Source organism: Hypanus sabinus, chromosome 12, assembly GCF_030144855.1.
Source record: "Hypanus sabinus isolate sHypSab1 chromosome 12, sHypSab1.hap1, whole genome shotgun sequence".
NCBI classification, from domain to species: domain Eukaryota; kingdom Metazoa; phylum Chordata; class Chondrichthyes; order Myliobatiformes; family Dasyatidae; genus Hypanus; species Hypanus sabinus.
The window spans coordinates 38,589,502-38,608,944 of record NC_082717.1 but is presented as its reverse complement, the minus strand read 5'-3'; the positions used below and the strand labels follow the sequence as shown (position 1 = coordinate 38,608,944).

General features: G+C 41.2%; 1 long non-coding RNA gene across 1 annotated transcript in view; it reads right to left on the bottom strand.

Annotated features, from left to right (window-relative positions):
- Nucleotides 1-369: 369 nt before the first annotated feature.
- The window catches only part of LOC132402785 (uncharacterized), a 33,716-nt gene continuing 14,642 nt past the window's right edge, over nt 370-19,443 (bottom strand). Inside the window, exon 5 of the long non-coding RNA XR_009515078.1 lies at nt 370-709. This is a non-coding gene — a long non-coding RNA (uncharacterized LOC132402785). The remainder of the gene's footprint in view (nt 710-19,443) is intronic.

Genomic DNA, 19,443 nt, shown 5'->3' with positions numbered 1-19,443 from the left:
TATAAAATATCTGGCTCCTGTATGCCATCATATCACCATCTGAAATTCTACCAACAATAGTTGTGTAATCAGGAAATTAGACATTTCCACCTTGAGAAAAAGACTCTGGCTATCTGCCCTACCTATGCCTCTCATGATTTTGTGTACATCTATGAGGTTACTCTAAGCCTCCAGAGAAAACGATCCAAGTTTATCCAAACTCTCCTTGCAGCTAATACCATCTAATCAAGTCCATAAGTCTGTTGAACCTCATCTATGCCTTTTCTAAATGCTTTTTGTAATGTGGGGTCAATATCATTCATTTTTCTTCTTTGGTAAATATACCCATGAAGAGTTTGAGAGATACTTACATAGAATCCACTCCCAAAAGCCTGTGTTCCTTCCCCACATAATCTTTGTGGTGTGTGCTCCAAGCTTCAGTGACTCCCTCAGCACGGTTGGCCTCAACTGGAACGTACCACATGAATTATAAGATTAAAATCATTAATTTCCAAATGGTGGGATTTGGAACCATAGAATGTTGTAAGCTTTGAATACTGTGAAAAACGTCCGCTGTTTTATTTACTTCTGTTTGGATTACCGTCACGTCTGTATTTCTAGGTGTATACCTGCTCACCATACACACTCAGTAATGCGGGGTTGATGAGAGAAGCAGGTATATTTTTGAAAATGTTGTCTTGTTCAGGCAGCTTTCTGTAGTCAAGACCTCCTGGTTGCAAAGAAAAGCAATTGTTATAAATTAGCCAGGATGGAAATGACGATGTCCTTGTCCATGAACACACTGGACACAAAAAAACTCCAAACAATTCATAAAGTAGAAAATGTATGTGTCAGCATGCAAAACCTACAAGACCTGTCAAAGGGTGCCGGCTGTACTTATTTTGTCCATAGATGCTGCCTGGCCTGCTGAGTTCCTCCAGCATTTTGTGTGTGTTGCAAAACCTAAAACTGGCTTTGAATGATATGATCAAAGATGATCAACCATTTTGACCACTTCTAGTAATTCCTTGAAATAAGTAAAATATTCAATACAACAAGTAGAACACTAATATCAGTACAATGAGCCATAATGATTAAATTACTTCTTAGAATTATATAAAGAAAAAGGAGATGGAGAGTGGAGAGGAGACTGTAGGATAAAAGATTCTTGTGTTCTGAATGTTATCCTTTCTGTATCTTAGCTAGTTAAAGAGTAGTAATGACTTCCTAAAATCCTCACAGAAATTTGCATTAGATGTGGCAACATGAGATGAAAAATGATACTGGATAGACAATGGATTGTCATGGATAACTAATAGAATTTGGAAGGAATGCTTCAGTTCAGATGACTGTTGTACTTAGAGGTATCCATCACATATGTCTGCAACTGTCATTATTCAGGTTTGCATGTAGGATGTCTGCTTTGTTGACTGCACTGGTGCCATGTGGTATGTGAGTTATGAACTATAATTGTGTATTGGATTTCAAGCAAAGGGGAAGTAACAGCCCATCAGAATACTGGTGATATTCAGTGATGCTATGCACGGCAATGCTCAACTATGATAAACTGCATCATTACCATGCTGGTAGGTATGGGAGAGTGGCAAGGAGGAAGATAGAATGCCAATACAGGTGAGATTAGAATTTTTTGAAGTTCAGTCAAAAGAATTCTGAAAAAAACTCTAAATACCTAGTTTCTGGTTGGCTGTAAACTTATTATCCAGTCATTTGTATGAATTGTCTGTCTGAACTATTGAGTACAAGAATATTGCTCTCAAAAGCAGCTTCATTCATTTAGGATACTGGAGTTATTCCATCTTGTATAAAAATAGCAACTTAACATTGGGGAGAAAATGTAAAACAAAGGCTTCCCTACCGTGCAGAGATGCAACATATTAGGATGCTCTCAACTGCACATCTGTAAAAGGCCGCGATTATAGATAAATGCAGCTCTCTTCAACCTCCACAAAAAAACAAAGGCAGTGGTGGGCTTTCCTGATTGTGTAGGATGTGCTCTGGTGTAATGAGAAGTTGTGCACTCCCAGGTTTCCATTGCTGTGTTGCTGATGCATAGAGGGGTGTGAGTGGAGCGAGTACTTCGGAGGTAAATAATCACCTCCTTTGCATTTCTAATTCGCATCACTCCAAAAAGCTGGAAGCACAAAGATGCAGCAGTGGAGATTGAGACTTGGTGTTGATATTTAAAGTAGATTATTTGCAATTGTTCAGGATCTAAAAGAGGGAAAATAAACAGCACATTGTCGAATATATTACTTATTCTTTCAATTGTACCAGACAACATCCCAGTGATTCTCCACTGTATCTTCTTTTGCTTAAACAATGATGAAACAGACATCTTTCTTATACATTGTTAAAATAGTGAAACACACCAAGTGAGATTTGAAAAAAAAACTGATACTGAATCATTAATGGAGTTAATTAACTAGATAATTGAAGCTTTGGGTCAGAAATTGGGGTTTCAGGAACTTCACAATGGAGGAGGGAGTGGTAGAAAAGTAGGGATGCTGAGAGAGACAACTCCATGGGTGTTTATACTGGTATCAGAAAGCTGGCAATGGTGGTGCAATTAAACTTAGAAAGCCAGAAATGGAGGTCAAATAATCTGTAAATAATCTCAAAGATAGGGAAGATGAAGCCATGGAACCATTTAGAAATAATGAGAATACTAAAATCAAAACTTTTTATAAACTGGTGAGCAAAAATGGAATGATGAATAAATATGACCTGGTGCTAGTTAGGAGATGAGTGACAGGTTTTCAATATCCTCAAGAATGCTGAAGCTGGAATTAAAGAGACTGGTCAGAAGTGAGTTCACGTATTCAAGCCTAGAACGGAGCAAGCCATAAATGAGATTTTCAGAACTTTACACTGAGAAAAACATAGATTATGTGTAAAAGTGAGTGTCTGTGTGTAAATAGGTAAAACTAAAATACTTATTGTACATTTAAGATATTTGCTAGATACATGAATATTAGAGGCATATGAGTGAAGTGCAGCTGAACAAGATTAGCATCAATGTCTACACAGAGGAGTTGTGGCAAAGGACCTGGTTCCATGCTGTATAACTCCGTAAATGTCTATGAATCTATGTGGAGGCAAATTTGCAATCAGCAAAGCTCATCAGACTTTGAGATACCTGGTTAGAGAATTTATTTAGTTATGGTAATAAACACTGGTCAGGAGATTGGAATGAACCCCATGCTCATCTTTAGATAGCTCAAAGGCATCTTTTACTCATAAGAGAGCTGTTTGAAAATATTGAAATGACAACAGAAAGAGGTGGAAAATCTCAGCAGGTCGGAAAGAGAAACAAAATATTTAGATCTCTCAGTCTTCAGAGCTGAGAAAAGGGAGCAAGTCAGTTTAGGAAGCAGAGAAGGTGGGGCAAGGTGAGGGCTTTGGTTCTACAAATAATCACAATAATAAAGAGATTGAAATAAATCAAGAATACAATCAGATTACCAACAATAATTGTTTAAAGTCTTGAAAGACTTCTGTAGATGGTTGAAGAAAAAAATGTATGGAATAAGTATTTTCTCGTTCTGGTTTTGTTTCAGCTATTTATTGGGAAATATTGATGACAACAGAACCAACAAGAGAAAATGCAATGTGAGACAGTTCAGTCAAGATAATGGAACTTTCCTGGTGATGTTATAAATGGCATGAACACAATAGAGTACTGTAGAGTACAATAGAGTGCATTAAAAACCACCTAGGTAAGTACACAGATACCTGTAGGTGAAGTTTAGAAGGCTACGAGTCAAATGGGGTAGATGGGACTAGCTCGCTGGGCAACGTAGTTGGCATGGATGTATTGGGATGAAGGGCAGTTTTCGACGTTGTGAGACTCTATGACAAAGGCTGATTTGCTGAATTGTATATTTGCCCATCTGTAAACTACCGCTTTATTCATATTTCTTCACGCTTTTCCTTACTTATCCATTGAGTAGATCCATTTTATTATGCTTCCTTTCATTTGCCACTCAAGTGTATTCTCACATCGTATTCTTGCATTTGTTCTGAATATGCCTGAAAGAATTCTGTTATGTGCTGCCATTGCCAAAAAGTGACCACATACCAATCAAAATCATTGTACATAAACTTTGTTAAATACAGAATAAAAGATTAAAATAACTGAATGCTATATAAGCATTTCAATTTACTTTTAAAATATCTAATTTTTGCCATAATTTGACTTTAATTATTTTGTGATTTAAAATGTGATAGTTACAAATGGTGTTTTCCCCATTAATCAGAAATTGGACTAATCTGTGTTGGAGTTTATCTGCTGGTTCTCCATATTCCACCTTCATTACAGTATCGGTATTTAGGGACAATAAGAACCATAATTCACTCTATGCCATATCAGTCAACTGTAAAGATTGATAGAGTTGCTCTGTGCTCTGAATGAGCTAATTATTTCATTGCATAAGTCATGAATTCATACATTACACATACGAAGTAATAGAAAAAAACATGACTTTGTCAACATGCCTAAGTGAAAAGAAACATTGTAGTTTAGAAACCAGCCAAGTAGTTTTGAATCAGTCCTAGAAGGATTAAGCTATGGCTTTGCAGCAGGTTTTATTGAGTAGTATCCTGATGATATTTTCCTCTTGAATTGCATGCGTTTATGAAGAGAATGAGCCCATTCATTTCCACTTGCAGTTTTTTTTGCTGTCCAGTACTTTCTGTGAGAGAAATACTGATAAAACTAGTGTAAGCATTTAGCACTACCAGCCGAGAAAGCTTTGAGTTCTCCAATTACAGCATTGCAGGCTTTTACAAAGAGGCTGTTTCACTTTAATTCTGCAAACCTTTTGATGACTCTGCATAATGATTTTTTTTAGTAAAACAAATCCAAATTCCCTCACTGCCCAGTTTATTTCAAAGCAAAGCAAGCTGCAATGTTCTGCTTTATATTGAACTAACTAACTGATTATAGCTGGGCCTGGAAGTAGTAAAGAAATCAGTGCATCGCTGTAGTAAGAAAGAACTAAAGAAGCTTGTATTCCCGGTCACATTTTTTTTTGCTGACCTACATATTTTTTTTGGGAACGTCAGTTCATGGCAGCAGTGAGCTAGGTTGCAGTATCCCAGAGCTGAATAGCCGTATAGTGAGATCAATTCAGATATAAAGAACAGGGGAAGGGAAAGGCAGGCATGTGTCAGTACAGTTAAGACAGAAAGGCAAACATTTGAAAAAGGAATTAAGAGTCAAGGTGGACTTACAAAATGCTGGAGGAACTCAGCAGGCCAGGCAGCATCTGTGGAAAAAAGTACAGTTGATGTTTCAGGCGGAGATGCAGATTTTCTCTTGTTTGTCAACATGTACTTGTTGATGCAACTCATGAACTGATCTATGACGTCTGAGAGAAAGTATTCAAAGCCCGATGAATGGTAATGAAATAACTTTCTGCACATTAGTGGTGTTTAGGGTTAGGTATGCACTACAGTTAATCATTCGACTTGCTGGTTGTTAAGTGCTGAAAAGTCTCAACTCCAAGGATGGCTTGGGCAGCAAGATTGTCAGCACAGATCCTGAACCGTCAAGTGGCTTGACTCTCTCATCATCGGTCAAAACAAAAATTGTGACGCTTGTAGCAAAGAGCTGGTACCATATTGTCACCTTTCCTGTAAGGGATGACCTTTGGACTCAAGATTCAATTACATCAGTAATGTATGATAATTATCCAAAGAAGCCAAACAAAAATCTTCTTAAACTTCATCAAACTCAGTCAGTAAATGCAATTTATTCTCGATTAAGAATGTAAGTCTCCAGAAATTGATTGCAATAGAATAAATTACAGAACAAAGAATAGTGATATACCTTTATGACATATGTAACACTGCTGATGAGGGAAGAGCTTCAAGGCAAAGAAATACCAGGAGCAATAAGTGACCATGAGATGTAACAAGCTGTTGCTATTGTTACGTATCCCCTAATGGAGAACTTACCAGTAAAGATAGAGAGGTCCGTTGAAGTCTGATGTCACTATTTTCAAACGTTTTTATTGATAAAGGGACACAAAAGTAGGGTTAATACAAACATTCAGATAGTGCACATCGTCAACACTCAATCTAAAGCGCGGGTATAGTAATAATCATCATTAAGAAGTGAGCTCTGCTGGTGTCTAGGGGTTAATAGATTGTCCGTTGGAAATATAAAAGTCACTCAAAGTCTGCAGGCCTCAGCCCTTTGAAAATCGCTGGGTTTTCCGTGGGGCGACAGAGAGAGAGAGATTGGGGGAGAAGAGAAAAAACTTGCCGAGTCTCGATGAATCTTCCATGAAATCGGGGGAGCGTTGGTTCCCTCTCCCCGATGTTAGTTAAAAGCGGTTTTCTGTGATTCCAGCCACAGATTCCAAACCCGGAATCTGACGCACGTGGCTTCCTTCAGAATGGCTTCCCGCTGCTGCGGGATCACTCTCTCGTGTCTTCTTGGTGCGTCTGAGGGGCTGTCCCCCTGAGACTCTCCTTTATACTTCCTCACGGGGTCGCAGGTGTCAATCAGGTTGGGATGATGCAATCTCTCTCTCAACCAGCCCACCTTGCCCAAGGGCTTTTCACGTGGTCTCCATGAGACAATAGTCGCTGTTGTCTTTATTCTGTAACCCTGGTGGGACCTGCAATTTGGCACGTTTCTCTCTCTCTCTCCCCTACTGGGTCTACTGACCCCCCCCCTTTCGACGGGTGCTCTTGCGATTCTCACAAAGGAGTGGGCTGGGATCATAACACCTCCCCTCTTAAAAAACGTTTTTACCAGCGGTTAAAACAGAGTGGTCCACAGTCTTACAGGAGTTTTGAATCTAACACAAAACACAAGTTTTTCTTTTCACAAAATACTACCGTTATACATTCAAGTCAGTATCTAAATAGTTAACGATTACAGTGTCCCTTTCTTTAATATCTTAACATGGCGAACTGTACATCAGACTTCAATTCAATAACCACCTATTAATTTTTTCCCTAATAAGCAACAAAACTAAGGAGGTGTGACCTTAGCTTAGATGCATTTACAAAAGTTTACGCGAATACTAATCGTTTCAGTCGTTTAACTTAACCGGCAGGTCTCCAAAGGGCTGTCTTTAGTATTCACAGACTTTGGCGCAAACCCGTTCAACCTGCCTGGCTGTCTAACAATGGCATCTCCATTAACCGACGTCTCTTTTTCGTGGTGAACTCCCGCCAGCCTCGTTCATCGGGGTTATCTTTGCAACACCATGCCCCAAACTTAGACCCTTTTCACCCAATTCTTCGATTTTACCCAGGTGGCTGGCCCTTTTATCAGTCCCCTTCAGGCTATTGGTGTTTGATTCGAACTCTTCGCTCAAGTAGCCTGTCGAAGGCAGCCTTTTCACATCCCATCCTGGCATAACAATAGAGTGGGGGGCCCTACTATTCCCCGGCTCACTCTGTGAGCGAACTGCCAGGTTTAAGATTTCTTCCTTCGATTTGGAAACTACAGGCTTTTCGTTTCCTTCGCCAACAACCCTCACCCCCCCATTCTTAAATTCTGCATTAACTTTGAACACTCCTTCAAGTACAGACGCCGGGGAACTCACACTTTCCCCGGTTACCAAGGTTAACCCTTTTCCCACTGAACCGAGTCCATCTGACCCACAAGGACGGCCGCCCCGTTCCACTGGGTCAGATACCTCAGACTTCTGAGCTCCGTTACTAGGTTCAGCACCTCGGTCATCCCCATCTCGGACACACTCAAACGGGACATTGGCCTCTTCCAGGCTTTCAACACCCGTACCTTTTTCAAATTCTAACTTCCCCCGATCCTCCCAGTTACTCTCTGGGCAGCTCCCACCCGGGGAAGGTGCAACCCTGCGAGCTGAAACAACCTCCTCGGCCCTTTCAGCAGACCCCTTCGAGGCAAGGGTATCCTTTCCATCTAGGACTGCCCTCCTCTCATTATCGGGAACACCTTTCGAACTCTCAAGTTCTTCAAACAATTCTGCCAAACCAGACAGATCATCCATGTCCAACTCTGGACCTTTTAACAGCTTTATCTGTTTCTCATCTTTATCTCCTACCCTTAGGACCTTTCTCTTCGCTAAAGGCAGATCTATCTCCTCTCCCTTACCCCCTTTCACTTTACTACTCTTCGTCTTTACCACCCTCGAAACCCTCATGGCACAGGGTCGGCAAAGAAGTCTCGGCCAAATCAAAACTGGCCAGATTTAAACTGCTCTCGTTCACAGCTCTCTCTCTCGACAGGCTGCGAGTGACCGCACCGGCGAGATGGTCTTTGGGCGCTAGGGACGGGGCCACCGTACTCGCCGGTCGCCAGGTTGGCAGCATGGCTGACCAAACCTTACCCCCGCTAAGTCGTTTCCCAGCAGCATGTCCACGTCAGCTCTCGGGAATTCTGAGGGCACCCCTATTTCAACTGATCCATACACCAACTCACAATCCAGAATGACCTTATATAAGGGCACCATTTCTATCCGTTTATTTATTCCTTCCACCTCTACCGTGCCCGTTTCCCGACCAAATTCTAGTAGCTTACGGCTAACCAGGGATAATTCAGAGCCCGTATCCCTCCAGATTCGTACGGAAACTGGTGTGTCTCCCTCCGTCACAGACACGGTTCCGTGTGACAGACAACTCCCAGAGCCCTCTCGTACTCTGTCTACCCTCGGCTCTCTGGTCGATTTGCTGATTACCACGGCACACCCGATAGGGACTGTGGTTTTCCCTCTTCCTATCTCCTTCCTCGGAGCAAAGCATCGAGATGAAATGTGCCCCTCCTTTCCACAATTAAAACAGGTCAAACCCGGAGCCCTCTGGCCTTCTTGCCTTTCCCCCTCAACCTTACCGCTAGCTCCCGGTGGGACCTCTGCCTCACTCGTCGGACTTTCTCGATCGTTCCCACGGTCTCTCTGGGGACCTCTATTCGAGGGAGTCTTTGACTTGTGGGTTAGGGCATATTCGTCCGCCAACCTGGCAAATTCTGAAATGGACTTATCCCGCTTCTCATTCAAATGCATCCGGATCTCCTCCGGAACACAACTTTTAAATTCCTCAATCAAAAACAACTCCCTGAGACGCCCATAATCCTTGCCCACTCTTTCCGTGGTGCACCAACGGTCCAAGAGCACCCCCTTGTCATGGGCTAGTTCGGTATACATTTGATTCCACCCTTTCCTTAAATTTCTAAACTTTTGTCTATAGGCCTCAGGTACCAATTCGTAAGTCCGGAGAATTACTTTTTTTACCTCATCATAATTCTCTGCTTCTCCCTCCCCCAGGGACAAAGCCGCATATGCTCGTTGGGCTTTCCCCTTTAACACACTTTGTAACAACACCACCCATTGCTCTTTTGGCCACTTCTGATTTACTGCCACCTTTTCAAAAAGCAAGAAATAGCTATCGACATTTGTCTCCTCGAACGGGGGCACCAATCTCAACTCCCTACTAACATTAAACCGCTCTGATTGGTCTAACCCTTGATCTCTTCGTTCATTCTTCATCTCCTCAATTTCCCGGTCATGTTGACACTGTTTCTCTTTCTCGGCCCGTTCCCTCTCTTTCTCTTCTGCTTCTAGCTTCTTTAGGTTAATTTCATGCTGCCTTTGTCTTTCCCTCTCTCTCTCAGCCGCTTCCAGCTCTTTTAACTTAATTTCACGTTCCAACTTCAATTTCTCCACCTTTAACTGAACCGTCCCACTTGATGGTACTTTGTCAGGGATATCTCCCAATACCTCAGCTTCAAACACCTTCTTCCCAATGTAATACTGAGTTATGGCCCTTCGTACCTCCCGCTTTTTCATGGACGAACTCACTTCTGTGAGGTTCAACCCCTTCGCTAAATTTAACAAGTCTGATTTTGTGGCCGCCTCTAGCGCCCCCACCGTCGGGTTTTCCATAAATTCCCCCACGTCCATCTTTGCTGGTTTCCCGTCTGGCTACCCGCGTAACCAGATTCAAGTTTTTTGATTTACAAGCCCGATTCACTGGCCTCCCAATTTGGTGTCAAATCCCGGACGAGAAACCCAACTGTTACATATCCCGTAACTGGAGAACTTACCAGTAAAGATAGAGAGGTCCGTTGAAGTCTGATGTCACTATTTTCAAATGTTTTTATTGATAAAGGGACACAAAAGTAGGGTTAATACAAACATTCAGATAGTGCACATCGTCAACACTCAATCTAAAGCGCGGGTATAGTAATAATCATCATTAAGAAGTGAGCTCTGCTGGTGTCTAGGGGTTAATAGATTGTCCATTGGAAATATAAAAGTCACTCAAAGTCTGCAGGCCTCAGCCCTTTGAAAATCGCTGGGTTTTCCGTGGGGCGACAGAGAGAGAGAGATTGGGGGAGAAGAGAAAAAACTTGCCGAGTCTCGATGAATCTTCCGTGAAATCGGGGGAGCGTTGGTTCCCTCTCCCCGATGTTAGTTAAAAGTGGTTTTCTGTGATTCCAGCCACAGATTCCAATCCCGGAATCTGACGCACGTGGCTTCCTTCAGAATGGCTTCCCGCTGCTGCGGGACCACTCTCTCGTGTCTTCTTGGTGCGTCTGAGGGGCTGTCCCCCTGAGACTCTCCTTTATACTTCCTCACGGGGTCGCAGGTGTCAATCAGGTTGGGATGATGCAATCTCTCTCTCAACCAGCCCACCTTGCCCGAGGGCTTTTCACGTGGTCTCCATGAGACAATAGTCGTTGTTGTCTTTATTCTGTATCCCTGGTAGGACCTGCAATTTGGCACGTTTCTCTCTCTCTCTCCCCTACTGGGTCTACTTACCCCCCCCTTTCGACGGGTGCTCTTGCGATTCTCACAAAGGAGGGGGCTGGGATCATAACACTATTTACAAAGCAGGATGGATTTTCATTTAGGCACAAGTCTGTGTTTGGTTTAATCCCCTTATAAAACCTTTCCTTCTCTCCCTCCTTTTGTCTTTGATCAAGATTTTGCACAGTATTTCAGAACTTGTTCATTAATATACAATTGAAATAAGATATTATACAAACATGATTTTATGAATGTATAGATGCCAGTAGTAGTTGTAGTTAACTGTTAAAAGGGACAAGAAGTTTGTGTATAGTGCCTCTGGGTCAGGTGGATGAAGTATCTGTGGTGAGTCTACTTATAAACTCAGTGATACATGCTGAAAATTGCTGTATGTTCTTAATGGAGTTCAGTTTTGAGTTCAGTTCAACAAAAGAATAATCTTGCATCTGTAACTTTCAGATGTGAAAAAAACCTTCAGTATCTGATGGTTGGAGTGATGGGCATGAGTTTCTTTAGCATAGGAAAGGTTCCAGTCATAGCAAATGAGCTTCCCTTTTCATCAATGTGGGTGCAATTTAATATTTCTTCCACCTGAGCTGTCATCATGTTTCTGTAAATGAGAATCTATGGGCAAAACCAGCAGGAATCTTACATTCCAATATTGTGTAAGGTCGTAGAGAGATACAGTGTGGAAATAAGTTTATCAGCCTATTATGTCTGCACCTGCCATCAACTACATACTTACAAAATGTTCCAAAATCCTTTCTTTAGACACCACTCAATCTCATCAACTCCCCCTAGATTCCACCCCTCACCAACACAAAACAAAAGGGCCACAGCCAAAGAGCTAGTATATCTTTGGAGCTTAGAGGGAACTGAACCAGATGAAACTCGTACATTTACAGGAAATATGAGCAAACTCCAAACAGACAGACCTCGTTTAGTACTGAACCTAGCTCTGCTAGCTGCACCACAGTACCACTGTCACTGGCAAAGTAACAAAATGCAGCTTGACAGAGAAACCTCACTCCAAAGCAGACTGATGGAGCTAAGTTACCTCTCAACAGCTATGAAAGCAAATGGCCTGAAGCATTAATTGCTTCTTTTTCCACAGATACTGAGTGTAATCATTTTCTGTTTCTTTTATTTCTAGGATCTAACATTTTTCAATTTTCATAATTTTAATCTTCCTTGCAGCCTATGGTGCTCTTAAAAAGGAAGTGGCAAACATTGATGAGGTGAACATAGGGCGCTCAAAATTCCAGTCCATAAATACAGATTGCTGTACATTACAGACTGCTTTCAGACATTCAGTCTTGTTTTTTTTTGTTTTACTGCACAACATAATGGTATTACACTGCCTGCTCCATACTTCAGTGCATTTCCAGCGATGTAATAGTCCTCTAGCCTATGAATATTGATTGGCAAACTCTAGAGGTCATATGGTACAATGGGTTCACAGAATTTTATATTCAAGGTTGTACAAAAGTATGCCCAAACATCTTGGACAACAATATAAAAATGAAACATAGCTTTGTTCACAGAAGGGCAACAAGGTTCTGCTGACATCTGAGGTAATAGAAAATCCACAATCAATATTAATGCGAGTTAACACCATTCCTTGTGTGGAATCTTGTTTTTTTCAAAATTAATGAGTAATTTATGTTATGTTGAGCATACCTCAGATCCAATCCATTTGCCTTAAAGCACTCTGTGGTCTTCTGAGGATGTGCAGTGTATGATTAAAAATGGAATTAATGAGATTTTCTTGCATGAATTGTTACTGAACCTGATTTACAATGAGAATGTATTTCCATTTTTGAGAATTTTGTGCAAATTTATTGGCAAACAAAGACATAGACTATTGACTTGGAGACACAAATTCAAATCTTATCATAGAAGCTGGTGAATTTAAATTGAAATAGTTGAATACATGGGATAGGAAAAAACCTAGAGGGATATGGACAAAATGGAGGCAGATGAGAATGGTTAAGATTGATATCTAAGTCAGCATGGACCTGCTGGTTCATACTCCACTCTACAACCGCAACCAAAAGGTATGTCAGAACTAATAACTGTGGAGCTTCTAAATTGTCATAAAAATGCTTTGAATTCACTGAAGTTCTTCAAGCAAGGAATTCTGCCACACTTCCCAGTGTGGCCTATAGGCCTAGAAATGGCGGCAAGCCCATCAATGTGGTTGAGATTTTACCAGGATATAGTCATAGATGGAGAAAAAAGAACCAGCCTTGCCAGCAAAATCATAATTCAAAGGAGTAAAATTATGCCATTTGGTCTATCATTTCTACTCTGTCATCCCATCATGGCTGATCTATTATCCTTCTTAATCCCATTCTCCTGCCTTCTCTTCGTAACCTCTGACACCCCGACTAATCAAGAACCTATCAAGCTCTGTTTTAAATAACTTGGCCCCCACATCTTATGAAGAAATAAATATTTTTAAAAGGACATTTATTATTTGCTTGAGTAATTACTAATTGCTTGTTTGAGCAGCTGTCAAACAGCTGTCTTATTTTCAATAAAACTGTTAAAAAAAAAACTTGGATAATACCTAGATCTAACTATATGATACAAGCTGTGGACCTCCCCCAATGTGATGACTCAGCCCAGCATAATAATGCTGCGATATTAGGAATCAAACTAATTCCTAATATTATTTTGCAGCTATTTAGGATCATATTGCTTATAAGTGAACTGTTCTTATACTGTATTTTACAATAATAAGGAATCTGTATATGAGTTAACCTGGTAGTAGACCAATTTTTCAGTTCGAGCCAATGGTGAACTTGAAATTAAATGTATCTGAAATTACCTGCCAGTACCACTCAAGCAGATAGCTCCCAAATACAGGATTAAAGCGAGGGCCTTGTGAAGTGAGTCTGATTCTCATTAGCACTGTTCTCAAGGGAGATGAGGGATTGTTGCAGGCATTAAGCAATGAGTAGCCATGTGTTTCCCATGGCTTTTCACAAGCTGCGGATTGTTTTGACATGGACTGAGACTGAGTAGATACAGTTTGTATAACTTATTTTTAATGTCCTGGCCATGATTCTCTTGACTTCACAGCCCCAGCTATGGCAGGTTAACCATGATGATGAATTCAAATTCCATTGTATATAGGTCAAAAATAGGTTAGTGTGAGAAGGGAAGTCATGCAAAACTAATTTCAACGAGAGGTTATAACTTGTGGAACAAAAAAAAATCAAGGAAGACCATTTAAGCAAACAGTAGCCTACTAACAGCCACTGCTAAGTAGAATCAGTTTACAGTAGGTGCAAATCTTTGGTGGATAACGAGTACTGTCGGGTCAGCTTTACACAGGGAAAAAGAGAAAATGTGTGAAACTAGAACAGAATAAGGTTACTTTTTCCCCAAATGCCTTCTGTCTGCATTTCTGATAATATTCCACGAATGTGTCAGGAATTAATCAGGCTCAGTCACTCTAAATAGTTCTGGATAAACTTGGATTGTTTTCTCTGGTGTGTTGGAGGCTGAGAGGAGGACTGAGAGAGGTTTATGAAATGAAGGAAGGCTTAGATTATCCAGAGTGGAAATGTTGACTGTTAAAGGCATAGATTTACGGTGAGAGGGGGAAAGTCTAAAGGGGATGTGTGGAACAAGTTTCCCAGAGGGAGGGTGTAGGGCCTGAAATGTGCTGCCGGGTGTGGAAGTGGGAGCAGATAGTGGTGTTCAAGAAGCATGCAAATATGCAGGGAAGGGAGTGATATGGTCATGTATAGTCAGAGTGGTTAGTTTAATTTAGTATCATGCTCCGCACAGACTTTGTGGACTGAGGGGCCTGATCCCATATTGTTTTATGTTCTATATTCTAGCTATGTTGGTATTTGGGCAAGAAATAACCTTTGTATTCTGATCAGCTTTTAAAATACTTAGCAGCAGTTTTTTTTAATAATTGTTTTTTAAAATACATGAGATTTATGAGATACAGTGCTATGAGCATTTCGTCCTTAAAGTAGAAACTTCTCCCAACTTGGTTTTTGGTGTTTTTTTATCATAACACCATCTTGTTTTGTTTCGCTAACAATTAGGTACTGAAAAGTTTGTTTTCTTTTCTGCAGGGTAAATATCCTGTCCAATAAATTGTGCTTAGTCTACAGTGCTCCAGCTAACATGAGATGTTATGTGAAATCTTCCTACTGAACGGTGAAGTAGTTCCAATTACATATCTCACAATAAAATTGTTGTAGATAATACAACAAAATCAAAACATTGCAAATAAAAAGAGTCAAGATCATTTAACAGAAAAGAAGTTCCAGAGAAAAAGTTACATTCTTCATTCAGAACATAGTGAATTTTTGATATTTTCTGCCAAGACGAGATGTAGATGCAAGTATAGAGTTGGAATGTTATGGTGAGGTTGTATAAGGCATTGGTGAGGCCGGATTTGGAGTATGGTGTGAAGTTTTGGTCACCTAATTACAGGAAGAATATTAATAAGGTTGAAAGAGTGCAGAGAAGGTTTACAAGGATGTTGCTGGGACTTGAGAAACTGAGTTACAGAGAAAGGTTGAATAGGTTAGGACTTTATTCCCTGGAGAGTAGGAGAATGAGGGGAGATTTGATAGAAGTGTATAAAATTATGATGGGTATAGATAGAGTGAATGCAAGCTGGTTTTTTCCACTGAGGTTAGGGGAGAAAAAAAAACCCAGAGGACATGGGTTAAGGGTGAAGGGGGAAAAGTTTAAAGGGAACATTGGAGGGGGGCTTCTTCACACAGAGAGTGGTGGGAGTGTGGAATGAGCTGCCAGATGAAGTGGTAAATGCGGGCTCACTTTTAACATTTAAGAAATACTTAGACAGGTACATGGATGAGAGATGTATGGAGGGATACAGTCCAGGTGCAGGTCAATGGGACTAGGCAGCAAAATGGTTTGGTACAGCCAAGAAGGGCCAAAAGGCCTGTTTCTATGCTGTAATGTTCTATGGTTCCATGGTTCTATATTCAAGGCAAAGAATTACAGCTTTTTGTATTTTAAAAGAATAAGGGTTAGTACAAGAAAGTAGCACTGAGATAAATGATCAGCCATGTTTTTATAGAATGATACAGCAAGTACGGGAGATGCAAATGGCCCATTCCTGCATCTACTTCTTATCTTCCAATGCTTTTAGTGAGTATGAACAGGCACTGTATTTCCAAATGGATTACTCCTGCTTTCTATAACTCATTTTAATGCCATCACATCTGTAACACAAACCCAGGAAGGTGAGGATAAGTTGGTTGCCGACCCCAAACAGAACTGTCAAAGTAGAGAAATCACTGCAGCAACAGACAACCTGCTGAAGAACTCAACTGGTTGAGCTGCACCTGTGGAGGAAAGGAATTGTCAAAGATTTGGGTCAGAACCCTGCATCTGGGGGGATATATGGGAGGCAGGGTTTAAGGGTTGGCACAACATTGTGGGCTGAATGGCCTGTACTGTGCTGTACTGTTCTATGTTTTCTCTAGACCTGCAGTATGGAATTCTAGGAAGGGTGGCACATTTCCTTTCCTGAAGACCATTGGTGAGCTCTAAGAGTTTTCCAAACAATTCAGAAGTACTGATGCAACTTCTAATTGCAAGTTGTACAGACAGACAGACATACTTTATTGATCCCGAGGAAAATTGGGTTTCGTTACAGTCGCACCAACCAAGAATAGTGTAGAAATATAGCTATATAAAACCATAAATAATTAAATACTAATAGGTAAATTATGCCAAGTGGAAATTAGTCCAGGACCAGCCTATTAGCTCAGGGTGTCTGACACTCCGAGGGAGGAGTTGTAAAGTTTGATGGCCACAGGCAGGAATGACTTCCTATGACGCTCAGTGTTGCATCTCGGTGGAATGAGTCTCTGACTGAATGTACTCCTGTGCCTAACCGGTACATTGTAGAGTGGATGGGATTCATTGTCCAAGATGGCATGCAACTTGGACAGCATCCTCTTTTCAGACACCACCGTCAGAGAGTCCAGTTCTATGGCCTTACAAATGAGTTTGTTGATTCTGTTGGTGTCTGCTACCCTCAGCCTGCTTCCCCGGCACACAACAGCAAACATGATAGCACTGGCCACCACAGACTCCTAGAACATCTTCAGCATCGTCAGGCAGATGTTAAAGGACCTCAGTCTCCTCAGGAAATAGAGACGGCTCTGACCCTTCTTGTAGACAGCCTCAGTGTTCTTTGACCAGTCCAGTAGAATCGTATCATGGAGTAGAGAGTATAGAAATAGGCCCTTTGACTAGCTTAAGAGATTTACTAGAATGATCCTGGGAATGAAAAGATTAACACATGAGGAACTTTTCATGTTTCTGCACTTGCTGGAGAATAGAAGAATGGGAAGGGGGAGCAGTTGACTTTGAAACCTACCGAGCATTCAAACACCTGGATAGAGTGGACTTGGAGAAGCTGTTTTCAGTAGTGAGAGAGTCCATGACTATAGGGATGGCCTTAGAATAAAAGGACATGCCTTTAAAAGAGAGATGTGGAGGCATTTCTTTAGACAGAGGATGGCGAATTTGTGGAATTTTTTGCCACAGATGGTTGTGAAGGCTAAGTCATTGGGTATACTTAAAGGAGAGGTTGATGGGTGCTTTAGTAGTAAAAGTTTCAAAGGTTACGAGCAGAAGACAGGATATGAGAATATCTCTATTCTGCCTAGGTAGCCTCCAGCCTGATGGTATGTAAATTTCTTCCCTCTTCTGAATGTTCCCACTGGCCTCTTACCTCTTCTCCTCACCTGCCTATCACCAACCCCTGGAGCCTCTCCTTCCTTTTCTCCCATCATCCACTCTCCTCTCTTATCAGATCTCTTCTTCTCCAGCCCATTACCTTCTCCACCCATCTGGTTTCACCTATGACCTTCTAGCTTGTCCTCTTTCTCCTCCCCCCACGTCTTTATTCTGACATTTTCCCTCCTTCTTTTCCAGTGCCTAAGAAGGGTCTCAGCCAAAAGCTTTGAGCGTTTATTCATTTCCATTAATATTGCCTGACCTGCTGAGTTCCGCCAGCATTTGTGTGTGTTGTTTTGGATTTTGCAGCATCTGCAGGATGTCTTGTGTTTAAAGTTTATATACGGTAGGATGATCTCCTTTTCCAATGCACACTGCCTCCTCTTTTATGACATATTGATAAGCCACAATCCTCTCCAGAGTGGGTCAATAAGTGGGTAAGGTCTGAAATACGAAGTGTGATGACAAAATGAGTGCACTGTAGTTCCATGAATATATGTGTAAGTCTCCGACAGCCCCTCTCATACACAAAGCAGTCTTCTTCCTTTGAAACTGCTTAAGGTTGAATATAATGGGAAATTGTGGATGGAAGAAGGATGATTGAAATTAAGATTACAGTCCCTGGCTCTTATTCCTACAGAAGAAAACACTTAGTGTTATAATGTGTGAAGTTACCTTCGAAATTGAGGTGGCTTCTTGGTGTACACAGTAACATATTTCAGTTGTCCCAGGGAGTCCTGGTGGGATGGTTCAGAGGAGGTGGGAGGCCAGTACAGGTGGCAGATAGGGTACCGTGTTGCCTGTTCAGGGCAGTTAGGAGGCCTGTACAGGAGGTGGATAGGGCACTGTGTTGAATGGCTGTGTCACTGACTGTGGTGAACTACATATACCTGTCTGGACATGCCCCCCCCCCCCCCACTGACTACTCCTGTGGCTCCTCCCACAGACCCCGGTATAAAGGTGATTGAGGCCTGAGCCCTGCCCTCAGTCTCCAGGATGTAGCATGATGGTCAATTGCTGCTTGTTCTTTCTTCCAGTCAATAAAAGCCGCTATCTCGCCTCACATCTCAGAGAGTTATTGATGGTGCATCACTGACATTTTCCCTTCGGTCCCTCTGGTCTGGAGAAGAAACGGGAAGGCATGAACCCACGCTGTGCAGCAGTAGAGATCTTGAAAATTGATGATTTCTGGGAAGCCTGGCAATGTGTTATAAAAATTCTCTCCAAAACTCCAACAGGAGCATGGCAGTAGAAATGGATATACCCATTGCTGTTTTGGAAACAAACACCATTCATTAACATGAGCTGGAATACGGCATAGCTAGCAATGTCTTCCTTAGCAAGCCTCATATTTGTTACTGCTAGTGCATACCTCAACTTCTGTGCATCTTGTTCTATGTGAGCAAATGAAGAATGTAGTTTAGGATCAATAACAGCACATTCCCAGCTCCACCCATTTGCTTGATTTTCAGGAGGTAGGCATTTTCTTTAGAAAGGAAGTTCACATAAAAAAAATTAAGGGATTAAATCTTGAGTTTCCAGTCCAAAGCCTTGTCTGCAAAGAACAGACAATTCAAATCAAAATGTCACATTTTAATTCAACTTAGGTACCATGAAATTTAAAGTAGATTGGTTAATACTGCTGCTAAATATTGGAAAGGAATTTTAAATTATTAAAGGAAAAACTTAGCAATGTTATAGTCTTATGAAATATTACTTTGTGAGTTTTCATGCTGTTTGCATTGAATAGCACTGTTTCTTTTCATAAGGAAATGTTCTAATGTTAAAAAAGTTCAATAGCTTCCTTGTGGTATTGGAGTAGTTAAGGGATGAATTATATCTATCTCCCTGAATGTTTCTGGATTTACCAAGTCAGATGCAAATTTTAAAAAATGAATTCCAAAATTTCCATGAACTTAGTAATAATCTATTCTTTACTGAT